The sequence below is a fragment of the Pinus tabuliformis genome, chromosome 3_1 (genome assembly GCF_031772625.1).
Source record: "Pinus tabuliformis cultivar Carrire ecotype Pingquan chromosome 3_1, CPIR1, whole genome shotgun sequence".
NCBI lineage: Eukaryota > Viridiplantae > Streptophyta > Pinopsida > Pinales > Pinaceae > Pinus > Pinus tabuliformis.
This window is the reverse complement of record NC_142301.1, coordinates 654375355-654385068: the sequence shown is the minus strand read 5'-3', so window position 1 is coordinate 654385068 and position 9714 is coordinate 654375355. Positions and strand designations below refer to the sequence as shown.

At 35.5% G+C, this 9714-nt stretch overlaps 4 non-coding genes across 4 annotated transcripts; 3 read left to right on the top strand and 1 right to left on the bottom strand.

Moving 5' to 3' along the window:
• The first annotated feature begins 5327 nt into the window (after nt 1-5327).
• On the top strand, nt 5328-5399 carry TRNAQ-CUG (transfer RNA glutamine (anticodon CUG)). Its single transcript has one exon. It is a non-coding gene; the product is annotated as a tRNA-Gln (tRNA).
• A 252-nt stretch (nt 5400-5651) lies between these two features.
• On the top strand, nt 5652-5724 carry TRNAE-CUC (transfer RNA glutamic acid (anticodon CUC)). The gene has a single exon. It is a non-coding gene; the product is annotated as a tRNA-Glu (tRNA).
• A 278-nt stretch (nt 5725-6002) lies between these two features.
• Nucleotides 6003-6074, bottom strand: TRNAG-UCC (transfer RNA glycine (anticodon UCC)). Its single transcript has one exon. It is a non-coding gene; the product is annotated as a tRNA-Gly (tRNA).
• A 345-nt stretch (nt 6075-6419) lies between these two features.
• On the top strand, nt 6420-6522 carry LOC149188762 (U6 spliceosomal RNA). Its single transcript, XR_016256605.1, has one exon. It is a non-coding gene; the product is annotated as a U6 spliceosomal RNA (small nuclear RNA).
• The last annotated feature ends 3192 nt before the right edge of the window (nt 6523-9714 follow it).

Here is a 9714-nt window from a genome sequence, read left to right as displayed (position 1 = left end):
AGATTTATCAATTGGCTAAAAAAAGTGTTGCTTTTTGTATCCTCATAATGTGCTATCATTTCATCCGTAAAAATAGCCCAGGTGACAATTTGTTTACGAGAGAAAAGCCACTGATACCATACAAACTGATTTGGTTCCAAAAATAAGTTGCAATGCGTACCTTTTGTGTGTTTTGGACATTATGGAGATTGAAAAATTGCTCCATCTGTAGTATCCATGTTACGTGATCCTTGCCATCAAACTTCTTCATATTGATCTTTGGAACATGATAGTTCTTTGATCTAATGTTAGAGTCTATGAAATCATGATTAACATTTATTTTGTTCTCATCATGAGTTTCCTATACTACCCTTTCGCCATTAGTAAGCATTTCTTGTAGAAACTTTGTCAAATCTGTCTTCAAATCTTCCATCTTTGCTTCCATGCCTTTCTTTAAATCATTCATCTTAGCTTCCACGCCATCCATCTTAGCTTCCACGTCATTCATCTTAGCTTCTACGCCTTTCTTTAAACCATCCATCTTAGCTTCCACGCCTTATATCTTAGCTTCTATATCTTTCTTTAAACCATACATCTTAGCTTCTGTTACTTTTTGTGTGAGTGAAATTTGTTGCACTTGGTCTCGTAATTTTGATATATCATGTTGCATTTCTTCCTGTTCTTCATGAGTCATTCTAGATATTTCATGTTGTTTACTAAGGTGTTTCCATTTTATTTCTTTAGGGCATCAATTACTGATAATAATGCTTCACTATGCCCTTTGAATTCCTTCAAACTATTTTTTTCAAACCAAACTTATGCAAAAATTTAAAAAAACTACACACTTTTTTTCACTTTGTAGGAGCTCGATATTGAATCTGTTGTATCTTTGTAATTTTGGATCTCCAAGGTCTGAAATTGCTTCTTGCGGTAACCCTCTGAGTACTCTTTCTAACCCCGCAAGTCTAATCAAGATTGAATTCTCCAATGAAGAGTTATGCCAAATCTCCCACGGTGACCTGGTTATAAACTGGTTCAATAGGGCGATCTTGTACAAAGTTCCACATGTAACTATCTTGACCTCAGGATCTGAAACTAATACACAGAAAACTACAGTCCGTATTATTTCTATAACTTCTTATGAAATTTCAATCTGATGCTCAGAAAAAAAAAGTTATGACGATTTTCCCTAGGTCACCTATTTGAGATATAATTAGGGATCCTACAAAAACTCTAACTTCCTTGGATCATATCTCTGAAAATAAAGCGAGAGAAGATTTGAAATTCAGACCCACTGTTTAGAGAGATTTTGGATCAAATGTTGTTGTTGTTGTTGTTGGTTTTTTTTTTTTTTTATATATATATATTATTTTTTTTTTTTTTTTTTGTTTCAGTTCTGAGATGTCGCAGAAAAAAAAGTTATAGTGAAAATGCCACGATGACCTGTTTGGAGCAGTGAAACCCTAGAATCCAAGCTCTGATACCAAATGTTATGAAACTAGCTCACAAAAAGATAGAAAAGAGAGATAAATGCCTTAGAATTCAGCCTCTTCGAGGGGGAAACCTCCTTTACATTACACAAATGAACAATTCTTGGATGATTCAAATGACAAAACCTCCTTTCTATATATAGGAGTCTAAGGGGTCACAATATAACCAAAGCTGACCTAACAATAATAATATAAGGGCACAAAAATAACAATAGTGGGCTTCTATGGGGCACAATAATAACAATATGGGGACAATAGGGGCACAACAATAACAATAAGGGATACAATGACAATAGTAATGGCGGAAATCACTAGTATTATAGGGACCTAACAGGCCTTATCCTCTGTCGTCTACCCGTAAGGACTTCTATGGCTGCAATAAGGACTTCTCTCATGTATGTTGGGAACTTTGGTAAATCTATATAAGTTTGTGAACAAAATTAATCTCTCTTCCGATGGGAGGGAAACTAGCGTGCCATTCACAACAGATAGAAGCCGTCATTCACGAAAGTTTTGGACATCAAAGCAAACAAAAATCCATTCACATTACAGCACAAAGAAGCAACTCACATAGAGAAGGTTTACATAAGTCGTTCACTAAGAGCACATAGAATCAATTCAAATAAAACAACAGTTAATTCATTGCACAAATTCCCTTACGGGGGTGTGTGTTCCTTATCTCTCGAGTATGTATATGACTAGCTATGATCATCTATTCTCGGATCACACAAGGATCGACCCCCAAGTATTGAAATTTATAGTTCTAGATGCCCTGAAAATGGGCTCTAGTCATTCAGCTTAGGGAAAACAAAGATATGGCCAACTAGGCCTCGTCATTTCGAGCCAGAAAAGCTTCTCAAACACAAAAAATCATTTGATACAGAGGTCGAAACCATGATCAAGTTAAATTGGTGAAAAAGATGGAAATGAAAGAAAACATTTACGTGCTAACCCAACCGAGGCATCTCCATACCAAAAATTTGGAAGATGGGAGCAAACTTGATATAATAACAACTGGAGTTGTGCTACTTGACTCCTACGATGTAGAAGACACTAGTGCCTACTCGCATTCTTGTGTGTGCAACATATATTATTATATTACTCTCGGAAACTCCATTCTGTCTCGGTAAAGGTCATGCCAACAGGTAGGACCAATTACTCCATAAAATATTGAAAACAACTGCCAAAGCCTCAATATTATCACTTGAACATGTGGACTATAAATAAGCCGATACATACATCAATTATAAACATCTACTTGTTGAACATAGTGACAATGATTGTTCACTTAACAAAAATACCTAAATAGGTAAACAACAACAAGTAATTACAAAATTTACAAAGCAACTTTACAATAAGTCTACCCAAACTTTGCCTCTCCTAGGCTTATGGGTTCTCTTCTTGCATCATATTTTCCTTGAAGGTTGCTTAGGATTTTTGCAAGTCCTCTTTGCCACCTCTTTTTTCCCTTGCATTATGTTGCACAATCTCTTTTCCCTTCTTTGAATGAAGCTCTGGATGTAACTTCCAACATCATTTAGTGTCATGCCCATGCATCTTGCAATGAGTACAAAAGAAATTTCTCTTGTTTGCTGACATAGAATTTCTCTCATGCGAAGGAGAGTCATTATGCTTGATGCCTAGAATTTGATTCATTATTTTAACCATTATCATATGTTTCTCACATACATCCATGCAATGGTCAAATGCATCACAAAAAGTACAAGGGTACTTATTCCACAAGTATTCAAAATTACCATGCATTGGAAAACACCCATGAGAGTTATACCTGTCTCTAGGGCTGCAACTTTGACAGAGTGGAGTGGATGATGCCATGCAAGGTCCCTTCAAGCATTCATCTTGCTTGGGAGATGAATGAACATTGTCACAAGGTGGTGACATCTCATCCTTAGATGGCCGATGTGCCTCAGGTCGTTTAGAGCATTCTCCAAACTCCCTTCGACCATATCCCAATCCCTGATACTTCGGTCTCTCCTCCACCATAATTGGATTGGTAATACCTTGGCAATTTTTATCGAGGCCTCCACCTTCATAACCCATCCTGGAAATCAACTTCATACCTCTGCCTTTGGTATGTTGCTCAAACGCCGCAAAAGAAGTGCTATGCACATAAACGGAACGAATGGTACTTGAAATGCTAATTACCTCCTTAAACTTATCATTCATGTTTTTGGCTTCTGATGACGACGACAATGATATTTCATATGAATATAGCCACCCACTCTTATCCACTAGCATATGGTGTGTTTCTTGAAGATGTTTTCAAAATGCACATGCATCATCTTCGAAATATGGTCCAAAACCACTATTTGAACCATGACCACATACTGGCTTCATTGTAGAGGTTTATCTGGATGGTACAAGAGTAGAACTTTCAGCAACTTGTTCTTCAAACACATGCTGAAACTGAAGTCACACGCGTCTCTTCTCCTCTTCAACCATCTTTAGCATCGTTCTCAACTCTATGTTCTCCATACGAAGAGCCAAATTCTACTCCTCTAGCTCTTTTGAGAGTCTTTTGTCTGCCCATTCTTGCAACTTTGTCAACTGGTGCTCTGATACCAAAATGATCTAAAGTTGGAATAGGTGTCTTCTTCCTCTTTTCTAAAATCAAATAAAAACAAAAATAGGATTGTGTTGACGCTTTGCAAGATAAAATGGGTCTTGAAACAAACAGGTTTTTTCAATGTCTCTTCAAGTCATGAATTAGTCTTCACATGCAACTTAACATAAGAAACATAACAACACATAACTCTTGCAGGCATAATGAAGAGATAACAGATTATTTGTTGATGGAGTTCACCCTTTCTGGGCTACATCTATGGGCCTGGTAACATAGCTAGACCACTCATATATTCAATAGAAAAATGGAGTACATAAATAGTTAGCTGATGGTAAACATGTGGCTATTACCCCTACAAGGTAATTTTCTCATGAAAATAACTCTCACAAACAACAACAACACAAAGAATCTCCTACAAAGATGTCATACTGCAACTGAAATGAGCTAAAATGAGCATGTGGGCACTTCAATTCCACATTGAAGCACATAACAAAACTTCCCCCGACATAACATAATGAGAAAAGTGAACCTAAGATAAACACTGCAAGTTACAACTGTTGTAGTAGACTTTTGAAGGTGAGAATACCCCTACAAGGCCTTCTCCATGCCCAAACACCTTACAGAAATCGCATTTGAGTTACATGATTAATTGTTTGATAGTTGACAAGTTGAGTAAAGTGAAAAGCCAAGGTGTAGGTGCGTGACCTTATTTAAGATATCCATGAGCTTTGTTGACGAAGACCATCTTCAAAGAGGCACTCCATGGAAATGGGAGTTATTAGTAAAAGGGCCATGAACAAGGTGACAACGAAAGATAAAAGCACGAGAGCAAAGGTGAAAACAGTACATCAGAGGGAAAAGATAGAAGTGAGGAAAAAGCCTTTTTTTTTGGTGTGTATATTTGTGAGGAAGGAAATGGAAATCTAACCCGAATGGCAAAATTTTGCGACAATATTGAGTTATGTTATTTATTGTGCACGATTACGATTACCATTATTATTGGGTGAAGGTTCCAAACCTTCATATGAGAGAGAGGCACTGGTTGGACAGAAGCGCGCGCATTTGGGTTAGAGATGGTGGGATTTTTACAACGGTTAGTTCCACACGATTTTCAAAATTTGCGACACATGAATAGGAATAATTAAGTTTGTAAGATGTGTGGCCAAAACACACTTGTGAATCTGAGAAGTAGTGGTGGCATCAATATGAATTTCTGTTCATTGCAAAATTCGTATGGGGAATTGTTGGGATAATTTATGCTTGGCATTTCATGTGGTTCCATGGTCTAGTGGTGAGGACATTGGACTCTGAATCCAGTAACCCGAGTTCAAATCTCGGTGGAACCTCGTTGCTCTGTTTCACAACCAATGGTTGTGTTTTTCTTTTTCTTTTTTTTAATGCGGTGCGAAATAAGATTTGAGCACTTTGTGTTTGTTTTTCTTTTAATGCGGTGCGGTGCGGTGCGGTGGGATGATGAAATAAAATAAGTCCATACTTCTCCTTTTTGGTAGATTGAGGCAACCTATTATTAGAGTAGAGTGAGTGATGGATGTGGCTCTGGGTTTCACAGAAACGTCCATGCACAAAGCGATCACAGCTCCGTTGTAGTCTAGCTGGTTAGGATACTCGGCTCTCACCCGAGAGACCCGGGTTCGAGTCCCGGCAACGGAATTTTAATTTTATTTTACATTGCGGGTTTTAAAAATGTTAATGTTTTTGTTTTTGTATGAGGGAGGACAGAGCTGGAATGGGATTGTTCTTTTTTCATCGCGGCAACGGGGTTTCAAAACTGTTTTTGTATGTATGAGGGAGGACACAGCTGGAATCGGATTTTACTTTTTCCATTGTAACATCGCGGAGCGGAGATCTTCTGGGATTTAAATGTATGTATGTATTTGTATTGGAATCCAATCTAATACAAATCTAAAAATAGATCAAGGACCTGACGATGCGTCTGCCGGGAGTCGAACCCGGGTCTATTGCTTGGAAGGCAATTATCCTAACCGTTGGACTACAAACGCTTTGCGGCAAACACCTGCGCCTGCTCACCTTCCGCACAAGGAAGGAAGGAAGCTCTAACCGTAACCGTTGGACCGCAAACGCTCTCGCTGTAACAATTATGGTAACCGTCTTGCAAACCACAAAATGTAAATGTGAGAGCGCATAGTTGATGATAATACTAAATTCCCACTGAGATTCAAACCCCAAATCTCACGCAAACCAATGAATGAATATTATTCGACACAAACATCATCGGCTTCTTGTTATTGGTAACACGTACATACAGAACGTCGCAATATATTCCCACATGCGTAACGCGAAATACATTTAGACATTGGATAATGAAGTAGAGTGCAGTCTCTAGTGTCTCTTCGGAGACATCCGATAAAATTGGAACGATACAGAGAAGATTAGCATGGCCCCTGCGCAAGGATGACACGCACAAATCGAGAAATGGTCCAAATTTTTTTATTGATTAATTAATCACAGCTTCTTTTTATTTTTATTATCCTCGTTTATTTATTAATTTAATTAATCACAGCTTCTTTTTATTTTTATTATCCTCGTTTATTTATTGATTAATCACAGCTTCTTTTTCTTTTTATTTTTATTTTTATTATCCTCGTTTATTTATTAATTAATCACAGCACTTTTTTATTATCCTCTTCTATTTATTAATTAATCACAGCTTTTTTTATTATCCTCTTCTATTTATTAATTAATCACAGCCTTTTTTATTATCGTCTTTTATTTATTAATTAATCACTCCTAGTACCCTTGCTAGAATAGGGGTTTTCTTGCTAGTACCCTCGATAATAATGATTTTTTGATACTCAAAGTGCACCTAGGATGCATGTATGAGCCTCCAACTCATGGTTATGGTCAAAGTTGGCAACAATTTCCAAGAAATGATCTTTGAAGGTGATTTATGTGCGAATGAAGGTGAATCTTAAAGGATATAGAACATGGGTTTCTTGGTAGGATGCCCCAAATTGAGTAAGGTGAGGGCCATTTGACAAAATAAGGCATGATTTGAGATTAATGGTTGGTTATTTAATTAAGGTTTTCCTAGATTTCATGTTGTGCCCATATTTAAAAAAAACAGGCAAATACAAATTATGCTCATATTCGCAGAATAGGCAAAATAAAATTGGCTTATGGTTAGAAATTAGGTTGTAATTTATTCTCAAAGATACCTAATTGATTCATATTCTTTCAGATTGAGTAAATGGTATTTTGTAATTTCTTCCCAATTCCAAGATTGGGGAAATGAATTCAACATGCTCTTTTAGTCCAAAGAATTGAGCTCTATTATTCTGTAATTAGAGGTATGATATTTAATATATGAGGTTGGTTGATTTCCAAAGACATTTCTCATTGGTTGTGACTTGATCTAATTTTCCTCCAAGCACGTTTCATAGGTCGGGAAGGAAACCTCGACCCAAGTAACATCCCATTGTTTTGTATTTTTTTACTTAAATTAGTTTCCAATTTTGATTTGGGTTTTATATTGTAGCATTTAGATCATCTTATTGTAGCACTTGATTTTATCTTTGTAGCTATACAGTTAGGTAAATTGTAGCATTTTATTTTTCCTTTCTTTTTCATATATTTACCCATTTATTTATAGTCTTCATGTTGGTTTGATATGTTGTCTCTTGCATTTTCTTTTGTGCTACTATAATTTAATGCAATTCAGAGTTATTATAGTCATATTTTGATAAATGAATAATCACTTTCTACATGTACAAGAAAAATCAAGGTGAAAAATTGTACTTCAAATCCCTTTGGGAGGTTAGCTGTAAAGAAATTAGCAATCAATTTTATTACGGCCTTTATACTTTTCCTAAACGATACCTTATTTCACATTTCAGTGATATGTTTCAGTTGATTGTGAACAATATCTATAATTATCTAATGCTCAAATCTAACCTCGTTTTTATAGCAAGAACACTTAAGTTGTTAAGTCAAAGACTACTTCCTATGCCTCATAAGGAGGTCTAGAACAAAGAACTAGTCACTGACTTTTGAATCTAGTTTGTTCATCAAAGATTTAATTTCCTTTGGACACAAATGGTTTATAAATTCACTAAATGGCATAGAACACAAGATCATACTATAGTCATATTCGTGCATATATAAGCAATCTAGACATGATATTTAGAGCAATTGAATTCTGGTCACACTTACTATCAGTTATGTGAAGAAAATGAGATCGTCTTAGGTTTCCTTCATGAATCAGTTTCTTCATATTTGATTATATTACAGAATGATTCCTTTTCTTTACAACTAGAATGATTCATGAGCTTTGATCCCACACATACTGTGCATGCATCTTGCAAGCTTACAAGCCCCGGGTTGGCATTTAAATGTAATGGAATTTATCTCATATAAATCACATAACAATGATGATGATAACAATGATAAAAATCAATGACTAATAACGAAAGTGAAGAATGTGATCACAATGATGAAAAATACTCATTGTTGTTGTTTTTCTCATGGTTATTGATCATTTTTTTCATTGTTATCAACATTATTGATTTTATTGTGAGTGCTCTAAATTGATGCTATCATCATTATTAATCAACCCCCTTTTGACCCTATAAACTCTGCTCTTATTGAAATATTATAATCTTTTCCATGCCATTAATGGGAAAAATTGCACCTAAAGCGATACAAGGTAACTTGTTAACTATTTATTATTATTTCCAATGTTTTAATGATTTAAAGGGATTAATTAATATTATTTAGCACTAATGGCGATTTTAATCCAAGCCTTGTAACCCACACAACATTCAATAATCCCCATCCATGGTTGATATGGTTGTGGACCTCCAAAGTAAGAAACAAAACATGGGTTTTCTTTCTGGCACCTTTAGGAAGCTCTTGTGTTCATTGGATCAACTCCAAGATTATTGAAGGAAAAATTAGTCACTAGTAAACATCACAGTCAACAAACCTCAATATGGACCATTTAAATAAGGTAATTGGTCCTATGCAATAGTTCACACAAATTCACATGCCTCCAATGATTTGCAGTTTGTGTAATTTGGGTTAAATTCTAAAATTGCATGGGAATCCACTAAGTTTACCCAACATGATTTATTTTTATATGTATTGAAAATTACTATGCCAAACACAGGGTATTCATGGAATACACCTGCTTGTTACATTCGCCATGTAAAAACTATATGACTTGACCCCTGCATATTGTAAAGATCCATCAGTCTCATAAGTAACTATAGTATAATGTTTTAAATATATATTTTGATTGATCTGATCACTAGGAACTTTTGCATTTTCTTATGTATTTTTGAGATAGATTAATAAAAATCCATTGTTGATTTTTTTTCAGGAGGTGATTTTGGTTTAATCCTTCTCAAGAAACATGATGTTGGTTGAGAAGGGCCCGATAATTCAACCATGTTGCCCCTGTTTCATTAGCTTTGTAATGTAGCTTGGTTTGTATCTCATTTACAAATTATGTGAGTAACTCTTTCAATTTATACTTAAGTCGCATATCGATCCTTTTCTCTTTATCTAAATTGCATACTAATAATTTATAACTAGATTTTTTTTTTTATTCCGTTTCCTTTCATTTATCATCAGAACTATAATTAGATATTCTTCATTTCATAACCCAACTTTTGTTCTAAT